General features: G+C 38.9%; 1 non-coding gene across 1 annotated transcript; it reads left to right on the top strand.

The window, feature by feature from the left end:
- Positions 1-19,841: 19,841 nt before the first annotated feature.
- Positions 19,842-19,949, top strand: LOC148576059 (small nucleolar RNA R71). The gene has a single exon (XR_015903075.1). It is a non-coding gene; the product is annotated as a small nucleolar RNA R71 (small nucleolar RNA).
- The last annotated feature ends 342 nt before the right edge of the window (positions 19,950-20,291 follow it).

The following is a 20,291-nucleotide window of genomic DNA, read 5'->3' as shown; positions in this document are numbered from 1 at the left end:
AGCAGTAAAAAATTTAGACCCAAAAACAGTTGAGCAACATCATAAAATAACTTCAATCTATCACATATTTCCTTCGCAAGTTCCCACTCCTCATTACTTGGCACAGTTTTATATTGGGGTTCCTTCTGCCTTAACCTAGGAAAGATAGCTTTATACAACAAAGCAGTTTCTAACATCAAATAAGTTGAGTTCCACCTAGTTGGGCAATCAAGAACTAATTTCTTAGTAAATGAGATCACTGTTTTAGCACACCAACTCACAAAAGTTTTGCTCCTTTTTCTGTGTTGCAGTCCAATATAATACACTACTACGAATCTTTTCTATACTTTTCTTAACAATACTTAAGCCATCCTTCACAATCAAATTCAATATATGAGTACAACAACACATATGTAACAATTTACCCCCCAACATCAAGAATGAAGAATCTAAACGCCCTAACAGTCCATCTATCATAGCATCATTAGTATAACAGTTATCCAATGTAACAATGGACAATTTTCTATCAGTGTTCCATTCTAACAATATTTTCATCAACGTTTCAGTGAGAACTTCACTTGTATGGGGACAAGGAATATAACAAAAGTTGAAAAGATTAACAAACATGCATGCATTTTTAGATTAACAAAACTCAACATATGAAAACAACACAATGTATAAAAGTTTATAAAATTTTTAAAGTAACTCAATAAGCGCATATGCAACTTCCACGAACTATCAATATAGTGAGCCGTGACAACCATGTATCCTTTTTCTTGGTTGGAAGTCCACATGTCACTAGTTATTGCAACTCTACTATCATTTTTATCTAGTTGAAGAGTTAACTTCCGCTTCTCGTCCCCATACATCTTCAAGATGTCTTTTCTGACAGTGTTTCGACTAGGAATTTTAAATGTTGGTTGCATTGAAGCCAAATCTCGCCTCAATCCATGGTGGTCCACACAACTTATAGGATACTCATGCAAAATAATCATTTCAGCGACACATTTTCTTGTGAATGAACGATCAAACACAAAGCCATCTTCATTCACTTTTTGCTTTTGTGATTGTTTTGACAATGATTCAACATTGATGATTGCCTAGAGTTGGCCACTTTTATTCTCTTATAATATCGATCCACATGGTTCTTTAATGACTTGGTACCATTCCTCGGATTTGCATTAAGCACACTCTTGCAAAACTTGCATTTCGTCTTCCATTCACCTTCAACTTTCAAACAATCAAAATACTCCCAATAATCACTCCTAACATGAGTCTTATTGTCACCTTCATTAGGAGTTGATCCTTCTGGAGTTGAGACATTATCCGTTGCTTGTAGTATATATATACTAGTACTAGTATTACTATATATAGAGAGACTACTCTTCTGAAGAAAGTCATGAGAAGAAGAAAGCAGTAAGAATATTATTATATGGAGGATTTCAAAGAGCCAGTGAGTCCAACGGGACAATTCTTGGAGAGAGATTTAGGAAAAATGCAGGTTTTAGAACATTCCCAGAGAAGAAGTTTCAAAGCAAAAATGCACAAAAATTCAGCCAAATTTGTTTAACCAAAAACTGCAAAATACTAAAACAGATAAAAAATGTTTTAGGCTTATTATAGCTTATGCCAAGCTGCAAAATAAGTCTAAGAAGATAGCCTCTGTGAGCTTTAAAAATGTCCATATATGAACTCATCTCTACATGATTAACACTAAATTTATTGCTCTGGTCTTTGTTCTTAACAAAGGAAACAGAACAGTTTGTGATTCTCTCCATAATTAGAACACCTAGAGCATATTTTCTTTCATAAACCAAATCACTCTGATCTTGAAGGGTCCATTCAGCACTCAATGACAATTACAAAATCAGAATAAAATCAAAATTCAGAATGCATAAGAATGATAAATCAAAACCAAATATGCAATTCGTCTTGTTCTTCTGCATATAACCAATCAACAAAAAAGCCAAAACATCTTTAATTTTTCAAGTTTTAGTCTAACGAAGTCTGAGGAATTGAGCCAACAAACATATTGTTCCCTAAATCAAGCTGTTTCAACCCACCAAACTTAGTAATAAACTCAGGAAATTCACCAGAGATTCTGTTATCAACCAAATCAAGAAATTGAAGACTCTTACAAGAAGAAGAGTTAGGGAATGCAGGTTTTGAAACATTCCCAGAGAAGGAGTTTCCATGAACCCTAAGAAAAATAAGTCTATCACATAATTTCCAAATTGAAGCAAGAATCTTGATGACAAGTCATCTTAGGCTAGTTTCACAAGCCTATTTCATTAGTTTTCACTTGGGTTTCATGCATTTTTAGGCAATGATAAACCACTATTTTATGGTTTATCTTGTGCTCAATTGAGTGGATTTTATCAACTATTTACCCACTTATTCATAATATTTGCATGGTTTTATATTTCCTTCCTGATTTTGTGCTATGATTGAAAACATGCTTCTTTGATCTTATATTTGCTTATTATTAATCCTCTCTTATTACCATTAGATTCCTTGATATGTGTGTTAAGTGTTTTTAGAGATTACAGGGCAGGAATGGCTCAGAGGATGGAAAGGAAGCATGCAAAAGTGGAAGGAATACAAGAAGTTGGAGAAACTACTAAGCTGTCCAGTCTGACCTCTTCGCACTCAAACGGCTATAACTTTAGCTACAGAGGTCCAAACGACGCGGTTCCAGTTGCGTTAGAAAGCTAACGTCCGGAGCTTCAATTTGATATATAATATGCCATAGTTGCCTAACGCTAGGCGACGCGAACGCGTGATCCACGCGGATGCATTGCATCTGCGAACTTCAATCCGCGCGGCCGCGTGGACGACTTCTCCGCGCCACTTGTCCGCGACCTGAACATACCAGAATATGCAGGGGGCAATTTTTGGGCTGTTTCTGACCCAGTTTTCGGCCCAGAAAGCACAGATTGGAGGCTATAAAGTGGGGGAATTCATCCATTCAGGGGAGCTCGCATTTTTTGTTACTTTCCATGATTTAGATTTAGTTTGAGAGAGGTTCTCTCCTCTCTCTCTTAGGATTTAGGACTTCTCTTAGTTTGTAAGAGTGACTCTCGATCCAGGTTTTATGTTTCTTTGTTTTAAGCTTTCCTTTTCACTTTTATTTATTTATTCCAGCACTTGAGTTGATTAATTACTTTTATAATTGAATTTATGAATTATTCCATGTTATAGATTATTATTTGAATTAATGATAATTGAGGTATTTTCAGTTTATGATTGCTCTTTTTAATTTATGTTATCATTGTTTCCAATCTGAAGATATTTTATTCCAGCAATTTACTTCTTCCCCTTTTGGTCTTGGTTAAGAAATCAGTAACTCAACATTATCAAACTCAACATAATTGATAATCGCTATCTTGCTAATTGAACTGAACTTCAATAATCCCAACTTTTTCTTAGGAAATAAATAGGATTCGAAGGTCAAACTAATTAGTCCCTTGACTTTCCTTACTTTAGTAAAGGTTAACTAAGTGAAATTTAGATTCAACTTTCATTATTGTTGAGAGGAATAACTATGTTGGACTTCCAATTTCTTTTACCTTGCCAAAAGTTTGCCTACAGTATTTATTTATTTTAATTGCCATCTACTTTACTTGTCATTTAAATCACTTGCTTCTCACCTTCTAAACCCCGATTACAACCGTTATAGCCAATAATAAGAACATACTTCCTTGCAGTTCCTTGAGAAGACGACCCGAGGTTTGAATACTCGGTTAACAATTTTTAAGGGGTTTGTTACTTGTGACAACCGAAAACTTTTGTATGAAAGGACTTTTGAAGGTTTAGAAACTATACTTACAACGAGGATTTATCCGCAAATTTCTAGACCACGCAAAAGTTCTCTCTTCAAAATGGCGCCATTGCCGGGGAACTGCTAACGTGTGCCTTATTATTGGTTATTGTAAATATTTTTCTTTTGCTTGTTTATTTATTTTTGTTTTTACTTTTTATCTTTATTTGCTACCATGAATTCTCACCCCCTCTCTCTTTGAGTTTGGTTCTAACTTTGTTGAAGGAAATAGAAGTTACAGCAGGAATGTGCATCAAGGTCAGACCAATCAAGGATGGATGGAGCCAATAGGATCTAATCAACCCTTTAGGCAGCAACAACCTCTGAGATATCCTGGAAAAAGACCATTCTACCGTGCATACCCAGCTGAAAGATGTGGTAGACAGCCTTGTAACTACCAACAAGCCCCACCCCGTGCATATAAACCATCCTTTCAACATAACCTCGAACCACCACACTCACAAGCTTCTCTTCACCATTCGCCACCATATGATCCTTCCTTACCCCAGTACCAATCCAATCACTCCCAATCACCGCCACTTTCCTATGTATCATGCCCAAGTCCGGCAACCCGAGAAGCAGAGGTTCACCTAAAGGAAACAGTAAATAAACTTCAAACAACCATTCGACAACTGGAGCAAACAATAATTCAATGGGTTTCTAGGCGCTCAAATACACAAAGATCAGCCACAGCCCCATGTGAACAGTCTAACGAAGAGCGTAGCATGAAGGCGATACCAGAAACTCCAGTGGACAAGACAGAGAATGAATTCATACTAGAACAAGTAGAAGAAGCTGTTATTGTTCAAGAAGAAGAGTTGGTTGTAGATCTAGGAGATGCTGAACCTCCATGAGAATCCAGAACTGAGGAGAACTCCTTCAAGGACGCTACAGTTGATGCTAAGGAGGATAGTGTACAATCTCCAAGGCAAGTTGTTTATGAAGAATCAGACGGAATAACCCAGGACACAAATTCCCTTGATGATGATGGTCATAAGTCAAATTCTCTTAGTGATGAACTGGCATCCGCAAGTGAATTCTCTGAGGTCGAAGAATCTTCCCCAAGTGAATATGAAGACGATGCGGAGGTAGATTTCTCTCAACCTCCAATCTATGACTCAAGTGATGAGGAAGACATAGAAGACTTTGACCAGGACACAGATATAATTGTAGAGCCTTGCAAGGAAGTGGAGGAATTCAGAGAAGAGCACAAGGGAGTAGAACTTACAGAACCACCGGAAACACCTATCCCAAGGCCATTACCACCTAATACAAGCTTCAAGTGGGTACAATCCTTAACCTATAACTTTACTTATTCACTTGAATATGGTTTGCTTGAAACAGATGGCCAGCTTAGAGCTCTTTGCGGCTTTAAGAGTAAGCGGGAAATGGCTCGTACTCAGAGCCGGTGCACAAGGTTCAATAAGGTTCCATGCTTCACCTCGAAGTACATGGATTGGTATCATGCTCAATTGCATGGATCACGGAGAACGTTTGGTCACCATGGTGAGATTCTACTTTTTAAACCGTCCAGATGGAAACATATCGATCAAGACGGAGGCTTGGGATCCTGGAATCTATTCTAACATTCGTCACCCCGGGAGCCTAAACATCTGTTTGAAGCTGCTCAGAAGCTTTACATGCCTAGTTTGGGACCCTGGAGGCTATTGGCATTCCAAATACTGGTGGAGATTTCTGGATGAATTTAAACACAAACCACCATAACAGGAAGCCCCTCCAATGTCCAACTTAAAGACTTTAACTAAAAGTGCTAGGTGGGAGACAACCCACCATGGTATGATCGTTCCTTTTGCAATTTTAATTTTATTTAGTTTTGTTTATTTTTGAATTTTATTTTTATTGAACCTGGAATCATGCATAGCATTCACATTAAGCATTACATTCTGCATACTGCATTCTGCATTCTACAAAAAAAAAATGCCATGCGACGCGACCGCATCAGCGACGCGTCCGCGTCGCAAGGAGAGGGGAGAAAATAAAAACGAATAGAGAGTCACGCTGGAGCGTGGTTGGAGGCGTGCCCGTGGCACAAATCGTCCCACGCGACCGCGTCGCTGACGCGTCCGTGTCGAGTGGGAATACTGGCCTCCCACGCGACCGCGTGCCCCATGCGGCCGCGTGACTAGGATTTCGACGTAATAATGGTGCACAGCCGAAAGTTGTGCTAGAGTGGTGCTGGACTGGCGCTGGACGCGCAGTCCATCTCACGCGACCGCGTGCCCCACGCGGCCGCGTCACATCCTACTAAATGGCCACTCGCGCGATCGCATGTCCCATGCGATCGCGTCACCCAATATTTGGCAATTAATGATTTTTGAACAGAGAGTTGTGCGGAAGCGAGGCTGCCCTCGCGCCAGTAGCATAAAACGGGTCACGTGACCGCGTGACCGACGCGACCGCGTTAATCAGTTTAAGCGCAAGCCGTGCAACCGCGTGCCCCACGCAACCGTGTCGCTTGCGCCGCACAGCTTATCCTAATTTGCCAAATATCTTATCTTTTCTCTCCCAATCCTAATTTTTCCTCCCTCCTTTCTTACTTACTTCTTCTTCCCTTCTTTCCCTTCTCATTCTTCTTATCTTTTATTTTATTTTATTTAATTTATTTACATACTTTCATTCATTGCATATTTTTATTTTTCTATTGGTGTTCAAATGTTCTTATTTAACTGTTATATCTTTTCTGGTATTATCTTTGTGCTTAATGACTTGTTTAAATTCTGATTGAGTAATATTATTTAAATCAATGCCAATCTTTTATATCTGTATTACTTTTGCATTTACATGAATTTATATTATCTCTCTTTCCCCACTCTCTTCCCCATTGTTGTACATTTTGTACAACTGGCATGCCATGGCTTCTATTGTTTTCTCACTTGCATGTTGTAGCTACCATGTAATTGAGACCCTTATTATTTGGCATTAACCCACCCATATTGTATTTATTTTCCTATCTTTATTTCTGGGTTACTCTTTTTCCCTTTTTCTTTCAGGATGGCCACCCGGAAGGGAACCGGAAGACGTTTACATGGGGAGACAAACAAGTCCATCAGCATAATCCTTAAAGAAAAGCATCAGTTGGAATTGCTCGTCCACCTGCACATCTCAGCATGCACCGAAGACGGTGCAATCTTTAAGTGTGGGGAGATCGATACCGACTTCCATGGGTTAGTCACTTCATATTTTAGCTCCAATGTTTAATTTTCTTTGTTAAATTAGTTGTTGCATTTGTATATTTGTTTGATTTTATGCATCTAGTTACTACTTGGTTAAAGTAATAAAATTCTTCTAACAACCCTATTTTTGAAAAATTTCACTAATTTAAATTGAAAAAGGTTTGTTAAATTTGTTTGAAGTTGTATTTGGAACATGGTTTTTGAGCCAAAGAACACACAACCTGTGATATTTTGAGCTTATTTACATGGTTACATTATTTAACCATAAATATTTTATTCTTGTGTGTTTACTTCTCTATAATTGTGATCTTTACTTTGTTTCAGTCTATATATCCAATATTTAGTGTATTTACATACTTGCATATGATTGAGGCCATTATTTGATTTTAGCTCACTTATCCCAAATAAGCCTACCCTTTAAATCACCCTTGTCAGCCACTTTGAGCCTTGAAATCCCCATTTGTTCTATATCTTACCACATCACTAGCCTTAAGCAGAAAACAAATTAATTATTCCAATTAAATCTTTGGTTAGCTTAAGATAGTGTGTTAATTAAGTGTGGGAAAACTGTGGGAACATGGGTTAATAAAGGAAAAGTATAATGTTTCTAATTTATTTGAATATCAGGAATTTGGAAACCTACTCATGAAAAACCAAAATAGAAAAATAATAGAAAATCCATGTGCATTGATAAGTTATGTTTGTTTCTCTACAAAAAAAAAAAAGAGAAAAAAGAGAAAAATCCAAAAATACTCAATAAATAAGTAAATAAGGGGACAAAATTACCCCAATATTAAGTTTAATAAAAGATCAATGCACATGTGATAAAAATTAAAGAAAAATTTGGTACATGAGTATGGGAATTATACAAAAGTGGGAATTATGGGTAGCTAGGCATGAATTTAAAAGTATATAGAGTATATGTATATTAGGTGAGAGCTTAGGGTAATTAAAGATTCAATTTATAAAGCTCACTTAGCCATATATATACCTTTACTCTTACCTTAGCCCCATTACAACCTTGAAAAAGACCTCATGATGCTTGCATTGGTATATTAAAAATTGTTGATTGGTTAGATGAAGAACAAGGTTTAGAAAGCATGACTAGAGAAGAGTAGAGTGAATAACCCTATACACTTGAGAGATTAGAGTGATATACACTACCAGTGAGGGTTCAATGCTTGATTCTATGTTCCCTGCTTTCATGAGCTGTCTTCTTACAAGTTTACTTGCTTTTTATTGGACGATTTGAATTAGTGGAAATTAGTTTGTATTTGTCTTGGAGAACTTGTTTACTTTTAAACCAAGTAGGTAGAAACATTTTGCATGTAGTTGCATTCATATAGATAGGATTGCATTTCATACATCCTACCATTCCTCTTCATTTTTATAGCTTCTCTTGAGCTTAGCATGAGGACATGCTATTGTATAAGTGTGGGGAGGTTGATAAACCACTATTTTATGGTTTATCTTGTGCTCAATTGAGTGGATTTTATCAACTCTTTACCCACTTATTCATAATATTTGCATGGTTTTATATTTCCTTCCTGATTTTGTGCTATGATTGAAAACATGCTTCTTTGATCTTATATTTTCTTATTATTAATCCTCTCTTATTACCATTAGATGCCTTGATATGTGTCTTAAGTGTTTTCAGAGATTACAGGGCAGGAATGGCTTAGAGGATGGAAAGGAAGCATGCAAAAATGGAAGGAATACAAGAAGTTGGAGAAACTGCTAAGCTGTCCAGCCTGACCTCTTGGCACTCAAACGGCTATAACTTTAGCTACAGAGGTCTAAACGACGCGGTTCCAGTTGCGTTGGAAAGCTAACATCCGGGGCTTCGATTTGATATATAATATCCTATAGTTGCCTGACACAAGGCGACGCGAACGTGTGATCCACGCGGACGCATCGCATCTGCGAACTTCAATCCGCGCGGCCGCGTGGACGACGCCTCCGCGTCACTTGTCCGTGACCTGAACGTACCAGAATACGCAGGGGGCGATTTCTGGGCTATTTCTGACCCAGTTTTCGGCCCAGAAAGCACAGATTGGAGGCTATAAAGTGGGGGTATGCATCCATTCAGGGGAGCTCGCATTTTTTGTTACTTTCCATGATTTAGATTTAGTTTGAGAGAGGTTCTCTCCTCTCTCTCTCTCTTAGGATTTAGGACTTCTCTTAGTTTGTAAGAGTGACTCTCGATCCAGGTTTTATGTTTCTTTGTTTTAAGCTTCCCTTTTCACTTTTATTTATTTATTCCAGCACTTGAGTTGATTAATTACTTTTATAATTGAATTTATGAATTATTCCATGTTATAGATTATTATTTGAATTAATGATAATTGAGGTATTTTCAGTTTATGATTGCTCTTTTTAATTTATATTATATTTGTTTCCAATCTGAAGATATTTTATTCCAGCAATTTACTTCTTCCCCTTTTGGTCTTGGTTAAGAAATCAGTAACTCAACATTACCAAACTCAACATAACTGATAATCGTTATCTTGCTAATTGAACTGAACTTCAATAATCCCAACTTTTTCTTAGGAAATAAATAGGATTCGAAGGTCAAACTAATTAGTCCCTTGACTTTCCTTACTTTAGTAAAGGTTAACTAAGTGGAATTTAGATTCAACTTTCATTATTGTTGAGAGGAATAACTAAGTTGGACTTCCAATTTCTTTTACCTTGCCAGAAGTTTGCCTACAGTATTTATTTATTTTAATTGCCATCTACTTTACTTGTCATTTAAATCACTTGCTTATCACCTTCTAAACCCCGATTACAACCTTTATAGCCAATAATAAGAACATACTTCCTTGCAGTTCCTTGAGAAAACGACCCGAGGTTTGAATACTCGGTTAACAATTTTTAAGGGGTTTGTTGCTTGTGACAACCAAAAACTTTTGTATGAAAGGACTTTTGAAGGTTTAGAAACTATACTTACAACGAGGATTTATCCGCAAATTTCTAGACCACGCAAAAGTTCTCTCTTCAGGCAATAAGTAAGTGTTTGAGTGAGAATTTCATGCTTGTCTAGATTCAATCAAATATTGGTAATTTTATGCATTTTCATTAGATTTCTTGCAAGATTTAGTTGATAATATGAATGATGCAAGAGTTGATGATTATGCCAAGTCTTTGATGTATTTGTTTGGTTGATGATAGGTGAAAAGATGAAGGAGAAGGAGCAATAAAAGCACTAAAAGAAGAATCACAACCCCAAGGTGGCAAAAGAGTGGAAACAGACTCAAGTAGGAGCAAAGAGGATTTGCAACCCTGACCTCTTTACTCTCTAACAAGAATAACTCGAGCTACAAAATTCCAAATGAGGTGATTCTAGTTGCATCGAAAAGTAGGAAACTAGAGCTTTCTAAGCATATATGGAACTGCAAGGTGGACACTAAATCTGAGGGAGAAAACTTACCCCGAAAGTGCAAAAATGAACATAGTATCAACCTGCAATAAGGCCAGCTGACCTCTCCACCTTCCAAGGAGGATTACTTGAGCTGTAGAGCTTGGAATGATACGCTCTCAAATGCATTGAAAAGTAGACAGCCAGAGCTTTCCAACAATATATAGTAGTATGGGGTGAACATTAATTTTTGCCCTCAAAATTTGGTGTTAACTTTGGCCTCCAATGCAGCATTCACTAAGTGAACGCCACGTTCACTGAATTGAACGTTTTCAGCCTCCAAAATAACGTGACCATGCCTTCTTCAAAAGACCATAACTTGATCTACAAATGTCCAATTGATGTGCTTCTAGTTGCGTTGGAAAGCTGACATTCAGAGCTTTCCAACGATATATAGCAATTTATATTTGAAATGAAATTGAAGTATAAGTGATAGGCATCTTTAAGGCCCAAGAACCACACTCAGCATCACTTTTGGAGTAACGTTCACTTCCAAAGTGAACGCTACGTTCACTTTTGTGAACCTTTTCGGGCGCACAACCAAGGAAGCAAAGGCCAGCGCTCAAAGGATCCAAGGGAGCACTCATCCAAGGGAACGCTAGAAGGGAGCGCTCAACCAAGGGAGCACTCAACTAAGGGAGCCATGTTCAGCAAAGTGAATGTCACGTTCGCTAGAGTGAACGTTTTCGCGCGCATCCAAGGAAGCATGAAGTGTAGCGCTCACAATTTGAGCGCAGCATTCACTTATTGAATGCTAGGAACCAAGGCGCACCAAAGGAGCACCAAAGTTATGCCATGAAAAGTGAACTTGGAGTTCACTTGTCCAAACGGAATGCTCCCCTGGGAGTGAACCAAATGCTCCCTGACCCATACCCCCAAGTGCCAAGTTGGATCCATTTCTTCACAAACCCAAAAAGCCCATTCCAAGCTTTGAAGACTAGTATGGAAAGTGTATAAATAGGATTCAATTTGATTTGAGAAGGACCTTTTAGCTCATTTTAGTTTTCTCACTTTTAATTTTCGTTTTGAATTTGGGATTTGGGGATTGGATTTATTTTCTTTTTCTTTGTTCTTTATTCTGCAACTTCTACTTTCTGTTTTCGATTCTGAACTGAGATTGAGGAATTCCATTGAATTCTTCATCTTAGAATCATCTTTTACTTTTCCTTTTTGCATTTCTAAGAATTAAGAGTTGGAATTGAATTTCCATTGCTGTTTTCATTTTCATTTCTTCTGTAATTTATTTTATGTTTGGCCAAGGGAGTAATTGAGATCTAGATCTGCTTTCTGATCTCATTACTCTTCTTCGATCTTCAATTTCTCTTTTAGAATTTCATAATTAAGCTTAGTTGTCTTGCTGTCTGTCTCTTTAAGCAATTTTCCATTTCTGTTTTGCTACTGAGCTGAATCTCTTCATCTCAAAGCTCTCTGATTTACTTTAATCTACATTTTCTGGTTAAGTTTGAATCCCAACACCCAAATCCCTTTACTCTTAATGCAATTTACATTTCCCAGCAATTTAGATTCAGCAATTCAAGTTTCTTGGACTTTAAGTTTCAGTTATTTACTTTTCTTGCAATTTAAGTTTCAGCTCTTTTACTTTCTTGCACTTTAAGTTTCTGCAATTTACTCTTCTGCACTTTACTTTTCTACCCAATTTACTTTCTGCACTTTTATTTTCTTGAAATTTTACTTCTGTTAATCAAAATCACTCAAATCATCAAATATTTGCTTAACTAAATTCATCACCTAACTAAAATTGCTCAATCCATCAATCCCTGTGGGATCGACCTCACTCTTGTGAGTTATTACTACTTGATGAGACCCGGTACACTTGTCGGTGAGTTTTGTGTGGAATCGTTTTTCCTTCATCAAGCTTTTGGGGCCATTGCCGGGGATTGATTTAGATTGACAATGATTAAGTAGGGTGATAATCTAGATTAAGCATTTTCTTTTTATTTTTACTAAGCACATTAACTGTTTGACACATTGTGTCACCTAACCCTCTAACCACATTCTAGCATTAGAATGTCCAGGTTTCATTTGGTTTGTTTGTGATTTTTGCAAGTCATGGAGGCTGAGGTGCGTGAAGAGGGAGTGAGTAACAATGCTCAACCTGCAAGAAGGGTGTTGGCCTCTTATACTATCCCCAATCCCAAACATTATGGGAGCAGCATCCTCACCCCAAATGTTCATGCAAATGACTTTGAGTTGAAGCCTCAACTAATCACTTTGGTGCAGAATAGTTGGGCTTATGGAGGTGGCCCTCTTGAAAACCCCAACCAACATTTGTCTGTTTTCTTAAGGATTTGTGAAACTGTCAAGATAAATGGGGTACATCCTGACATCTACAAGTTACTTCTATTCCTATTTTCTTTGAGGGACAATGCTGCTCAATGGATGGAAACCTTTCCCAAGGAGAGTATCAACAATTGGGATGATTTGGTGAGAAAATTCCTAGCCAAGTTCTACCCACCTCAGAGGATCATCAAGCTGAAAACAGAGGTGCAAACCTTCATACAAAAGGAGGGAGAATCACTCTATGAGGCATGGAAATGATATAAGGCCCTGATAAGGAAATGTCCACCTGAGATGTTCAGTGAGTGGGTGAAACTTCAAAACTTTTATGAAGGATTGACCCTGAAATCAAGAAAAGCATTAGATTACTCCTCTGGAAATTCACTTCAGATGATGAAAACTGCCCAAGAAGCACAAGATCTTATTGATATGGTGGCCAAAAATCAATATTTTTACTCATCTGAGAGGCACCATGACACAAATCTAAATAGGGGAGCGATGGAACTTGAAGGAGTAAGTGCAATGCTGACTCAAAACAAGCAGATGCATCAACAACTTCAGCAACAAATGGAGATGATTACCAAGAGAATAGATGGACTGCAACTTGCTGTAGTGAATATACAAAGCCAATCTCAAATCTTGCATGGATGGAATCGATCTGAAGGAGGTTGGTGCATGAAATTGTGATCATCAACAATGGCGCCAAAGGACTTAGAGCTCTTAAACGTGAATCACACTTTGTCACAATTCCGCACAACTAACCAGCAAGTGCACTGGGTCGTCCAAGTAATAAACCTTACGTGAGTAAGGGTCGATCCCACGGAGACTGTCGACTTGAAGCAAGCTATGGTCACCTTGTAAATCTCAGTCAGGCAAATTCAGATGGTGATAGAGAATCGATAATTAAAAGATAAATAAAACATAAAATAAAGATAGAGATACTTATGTAATTCTTTGGTTGGAATTTCAGATAAGCATATGAAGATGCTTTGTTCCTCCTGAACCTCTGCTTTCCTATTGCCTTCTTCCAATCATTCATACTCCTTTCCATGGCAAGGTTTATGTTGGGCATCACTGTTGTCAATGGCTACTTCCCGTCCTCTCAGTGAAAACATTCCAAATGCGCTGTCACCGCACGACTAATCATCTGTCGGTTCTCGATCATGTTGGAATAGGATCCATTGATCCTTTTGCGTTTGTCACACGCCCAACAATCGCGAGTTTGAAGCTCGTCACAGTCATCCCTTTCCAGATCCTACTCAGAATACCACAGACAAGGTTTAGACGTTTCGGATCTCAGGAATGGCCGCCAATAATTCTAGCCTATACCACGAAGGTTCCAATCTGATGATTAGAAACCCAAGAGATACACATTCCAGCTTGTTTGCATGTAGAACGGAAGTGGTTGTCAGTCACGCGTTCATAGGTGAGAATGGTGATGAGTGTCATATAATCATCACATTCATCATGTTCTTGGGTGCGAATGAATATCTTGGAGAAGAAATAGACTTGAGTTGAATAGAAAAACAATAGTACTTGTATTAATTCATGAAGAACAGCAGAGCTCCACACCTTAATCTATGGTGTGTAGAAACTCTACTGTTGAAAATACAAAAGTGATAATAATGTAAGCATGGACGAATGGCCAGCCTCCAAGGTCTAGGGACTAAACGTCAAAAGATGAAAATACAATAGTATAAGGTCCTATTTATAGAAAACTAGTAGCCTAGGGTTTACAGAAATCAGTAATTAATGCAGAAATCTTCTTTCGGCCCACTTGGTGTGTGCTTGGGCTGAGCATTGAAGCTTCCATATGTAGAGACTTTTCTTGGAGTTAAACGCCAGCTTTTGTGCCAGTTTGGGCATTTAACTCTAGCTTTTGTGCCAGTTCCGGCGTTAAACGCTAGAATTCTTGAGCTGACTTGGAACGCCTGTTTGGGCCATAAAATCTCGGACAAAGTATGGACTATTATATATTTCTGGAAAGCCCAAGATGTCTACTTTCCAACACAATTAAGAGCGCGCCAATTGGGCTTTTGTAGCTCAAGAAAATCCACTTCGAGTGCAGGGAGGTCAGAATCCAACAGCATCTGCAGTCCTTTTTCAGCCTCTGAATCAGATTTTTGCTCAGGTCCCTCAATTTCAGCCAGAAAATACCTGAAATCACAGAAAAACACACAAACTCATAGTAAAGTCTAGAAAAGTGATTTTTATTTAAAAACTAATAAAAACATAATAAAAATTATCTAAAACATACTAAAAATAATGCCAAAAAGCGTATAAATTATCCGCCATCACAACACCAAACTTAAATTGTTGCTTGTCCCCAAGCAACTGAAAATCAAATAGGATAAAAAGAAGAGAATATGCAATGAATTCCAAAAACATCTATGAAGATCAGTATTAATTAGATGAGCGGGGCTTTTAGCTTTTTGCTTCTGAACAGTTTTGGCATCTCACTTTATCCTTTGAAGTTCAGAATGATTGGCTTCTATAGGAACTCAGAATCCAGATAGTGTTATTGATTCTCCTAGTTAAGTATGTTGATTCTTGAACACAGCTACTTTATGAGTCTTGGCTGTGACCCTAAGCATTTTGTTTTCCAGTATTACCACCGGATACATAAATGCCACAGACACAAAACTGGGTGAACCTTTTCAGATTGTGACTCAGTTTTGCTAGAGTCCCCAATTAGAGGTATCCAGAGCTCTTAAGCACACTCTTTTTGCTTTTGGACCACGACTTTAACCGCCCAGTCTCAAGTTTTCACTTGACACCTTCACGCCACAAGCACATGGTTAGGGACAGCTTGGTTTAGCCGCTTAGGCCAGGATTTTATTCCTGTGGGCCCTCCTATCCACTGATGCTCAAAGACTTGGATCCTTTTTATCACCCTTGCCTTTTGGTTTAAAGGGGTATTAGCTTTTTCTGCTTGCTTTTCTTTTTCTTTCTTTTTCTTTTCTCTCCTTTTTTTTTCGCCTCTCTTTTTTTTTCTTTTTTTTCTGTAAGCTTTTCACTGGTTTTTCTTGCTTCAAGAATCAATTTTATGATTTTTCAGATGATCAGATAACATTTCTCATTTTCCATCATTCTTTCAAGAGCCAACAATTTTAACATTCATGAATCAACAATATAAAAAATATGCACTGTTCAAGCATTCATTCAGAAAAATAATAGTATTGCCACCACATCAAAATAATTAAATTGTTTTAAAATTCAAAATTCATGTACTTCTTTTTCTTTTTCAATTAAAAATATTTTTCATTTAAGAAAGGTGATGGATTCATTTTAATAGCTTTAAGGCATAGACACTTAGACACTAATGATCATGTAATAAAGACACAAATATAAATAAACATAAGGCATAATTTTCAAAAAACAGAAAATAAAGAACAAGGAAATTAAAGAACGGGTCCACCTTAGTGATGGCGACTTGTTCTTCCTCTTGAAGATCTTATGGAGTGCTTGAGTTCCTCAATGTCTCTTCCTTGCCTTTGTTGCTCCTCTCTCATGGTTCTTTGGTCTTCTCTAATTTCATGGAGGATGATGGAATGCTCTTGGTGCTCCACCCTTAGTTGTCCCATGTTGGAATTTAATTCTCCTAGGGAGGTGTTGATTTGCTCCCAATAGTTTTGTGGAGGAAAATACATCCCTTGAGGCATCTCAGGGATTTCATGATGAGGAAATTCCTCATGCTCTTGGTGAGGTTCTCTCTTTTGCTCCATCCTTTTCTTAGTGATGGGCTTGTCCTCATCAATGAGAATGTCTCCCTCTATGTCAATTCCAACTGAATTGCAGAGGTGATAAATAAGGTGAGGGAAGGCTAACCTTGTTACAGTAGAGGACTTGTTCGCCACCTTGTAGAGTTCTTGGGATATGACCTAATGAACTTCTACTTCCTCTCCAATCATGATGCTATGAATCATGATAGCCCGGTCTATAGTAACTTCAGACCGGTTGCTAGTAGGAATGATTGAGCGTTGGATGAACTCCAACCATCCCCTTGCCACGGGCTTGAGGTCATGCCTTCTTAGTTGAACCGGCTTCCCTCTTGAATCTCTCTTCCATTGAGCGCCCTCTTCACAGATGTCCATGAGGACTTAGTCCAACCTTTGATCAAAGTTGACCCTTCTAGTGTGTGGGTGTGCATCTCCTTGCATCATGGGTAAATTGAATGCCAACCTTACATTTTCCGGACTAAAATCTAAGTATTTCCCTCGGACCATTGTAAGCCAATTCTTGGGGTCTGGGTTCACACTTTGATCATGGTTCTTGGTGATCCATGCATTGGCATAGAACTCTTGAACCATTAAGATTCCGACTTGTTGAATGGGGTCGGTGAGAACTTCCCAACCTCTTCTTCGGATCTCATGTCGAATCTCCGGATATTCGCCCTTTTTGAGCTTAAAAGGGACCTCGGGGATCACCTTCTTCTTGGCCACAACTTCATAGAAGTGGTCTTGATGCACCCTTGAGAGGAATCTCTCCATCTCCCATGACTCAGAGGTGGAAGCTTTTGGCTTCCCTTTCCTCTTTCTAGAGGTTTCTCCGGCCTTTGGTGCCATTAATGGTTATGGAAAAACAAAAAAGCTTTAGCTTTTACCACACCAAACTTAGAAGGTTTCTCATCCTCGAGCAAAAGAAGAAAGAAGAGAGTAGAAGAAGAAGAAATAGAGGAGATGGAGGGGGCTTTGTGTTTCAGCCAAGGGGATAGGTAGTGTGTATGTTGTGTAAAAATGAAGGAGTGAAGATGGGTTTATATAGGAGTGGAGAGGGGGGTATGGTTCGGCCATAATGGGTGGGCTTGGGTGGGAAAGTGGTTTGAATTTGAATGGTGAGGTAGGTGGGATTTTATGAAGGATGGATGTGAGTGGTGAAGAGAATGGTGGGATTTGATAGGTGAGGGGTTTTTGGGGAAGAGGTATTGAGGTGATTGGTGAATGGGTGAAGAAGAAAGAGAGAGGTAGGGTAGGTGGGGATCCTGTGGGGTCCACAGATCCTGAAGTGTCAAGGATTCCTCATCCCTGTACCATGTGGCGTGCAAAACGCCCCTTGCTGCCAATCCTGGCGTTAAACGCCAGGCTGCTGCCCATTTCTGGCATTTAACGCCAGCTTCTTGCCCATTCCTGGCGTTAAATGCTAGTCTGGTGCCCATTTCTTGCGTTAAACGCCCAGAATGGTGCCAGACTGGGCGTTTAACGCCCATTCTGCTACCCTTACTAACGCCAGTAAGTTTCTCCTCCAAAGTGTTCTGTTTTTTTCATTCTGTTTTTGCTTTTTCAATTATTTTTGTGACTTCACATGATCATCAACCTACAGAAAACAAAAATTAACAAAAGAAAATAGAAATTTAACATAGATAATTAAAGATTGGTTGCCTCCCAACAAGCGCTTCTTTAATGTCAATAACTTGACAGTGGGCTCTCATGGAGCCTCACAGATGTTCAGAGCAATGTTGGAACCTCCCAACACCAAACTTAGAGTTTGAATGTGGGGGTTCAACACCAAACTTAAAGTTTGGCTGTGGCCTCCCAACACCAAACTTAAAGTTTGACTGTGGGGGCTCTGTTTGACTTTGTATTGAGAGAAGTTCTTCATGCTTCCTCTCCATAGTGACAGAGGGATATCCTTGAGCTTTAAACACAAGGGATTCTTCATTCACTTGAATGATCAATTCTCCTCTGTCAACATCAATCACAGCTTTTGCTGTGGCTAGGAAGGGTCTGCCAAGGATGATGGATTCATCCATACAGTTCCCAGTCTCTAGGATTATGAAGTCAGCAGGGATGTAGTGGCCTTCAACCTTTACCAAGACATCCTCTACAAGTCCATAAGCTTGTTTCTTTGAATTATCTGCCATCTCCAGTGAGATTCTTGCAGCTTGTACCTCAATGATCCCTAGCTTCTTCATTACAGAGAGAGGCATGAGGTTTATGCTTGGCCCTAGGTCACACAGAGCCTTCTCAAAGGTCATGGTGCCTATGGTATAAGGGATTGAGAATTTCCCAGGGTCTTGTCTCTTTAGAGGTAATCTCTGCCTAGTCAAGTCATCCAGTTCTTTGATGAGCAATGGAGGTTCATCCTCCTAAGTCTCATTACCAAACAACCTAGCATTTAGCTTCATGATTGCTCCAAGGTACTTAGCAACTTGCTCTTCAGTAACATCTACATCCTCTTCGGAGGAAGAATACTCATCAGAGCTCATGAATGGCAGAAGTAAATTCAATGGAATCTCTATGGTCTCTGTGTGAGCCTCAGATTCCCATGGTTCCTTATCAGGGAACTCCATGGAGGTCAGTGGACGTCCATTGAGGTCTTCCTCAATAGAGATCACTGCCTCTTCCTCCTCTCCAGGTTCGGCCATGTGGGTTGTGGTTATGGCCTTGCACTCTCTTTTTGGATTCTCTTTTGTATTGCTTGGGAGAGTACTAGGAGGGAGTTCAGTAATTTTCTTACTCAGCTGACCCACTTGTGCCTCCAAATTTCTAATGGAGGACCTTGTTTCATTCATGAAACTTTGAGTGGTTTTGATTAGATCAGAGACAATGGTTGCTAAGTTAGAGTGGCTTTGCTTAGAATTCTCTGTCTGTTGCTGAGAAGATGATGGAAAAGGCTTGCTATTGCTAAACCTGTTTCTTCCACCATTATTGTTGTTGAAACCTTGTTGAGGTCTCTGTTGATCCTTCCATAAGAGATTTAGATGATTTCTCCATGAAGGATTATAGGTGTTTCCATAGGGCTCTCCCATGTAATTCACCTCTTCCATTGCTGGGTTCTCAGGATCATAAGCTTCTTCTTCAGAGGAAGCTTCCTTAGTACTGCCTGTTGCTACTTGCATTCTAGACAGACTCTGAGAAATAATATTGACTTGTTGGGTCAATATTTTATTCTGAGCCAATATGGCATTCAGAGTATCAATCTCAAGAACTCCTTTCTTCTAAGCTATCCCATTATTCACAAGATTCCTTTCATAAGTGTACATGAATTGGTTATTTGCAACCATTTCAATGAGTTCCTGAGCTTCTGCAGGCGTCTTCTTCAGATGAAGAGATCCTCCAGCAGAGCTGTCCAATGACATCTTGGACAGTTCAGACAGACCATCATAGAAGATACCTATGATGCTCCATTCTGAAAGCATGTCAGAAGGACACCTTCTGATCAATTGCTTGTATCTTTCCCATGCTTCATAGAGGGATTCTCCTTCCTTCTGTCTGAAGGTTTGGACTTCTACTCTAAGCTTGCTCAATTTTTGAGGTGGAAAGAACTTTGCCAAGAAGGCATTAACTAGCTTTTCCCAAGAGTTCAGGCTTTCTTTAGGTTGTGAATCCAACCATGTCCTAGCTCTGTCTCTTACAGCAAAAGGGAAGAGTATAAGTCTGTAGACTTCAGGGTCAACCCCATTGGTCTTGACAGTGTCACAGATTTGCAAAAATTCAGCTAAGAACTGATGAGGATCTTCCAATAGAAGTCCATGAAACTTGCAATTATGTTGCATTAGAGAAACTAATTGAGGCTTAAGCTCAAAGTTGTTTGCTCCAATGGCAGGGATTGAGATGCTTCTCCCATAGAAGTCGGGAGTAGG

This window comes from Arachis ipaensis, chromosome B1, assembly GCF_059453495.1.
Source record: "Arachis ipaensis isolate K30076 ecotype BB chromosome B1, ASM5945349v1, whole genome shotgun sequence".
Lineage (NCBI taxonomy): Eukaryota > Viridiplantae > Streptophyta > Magnoliopsida > Fabales > Fabaceae > Arachis > Arachis ipaensis.
Note: the sequence above shows the minus strand (reverse complement) of the source record. Positions and strands in the feature narration are given on the sequence as shown.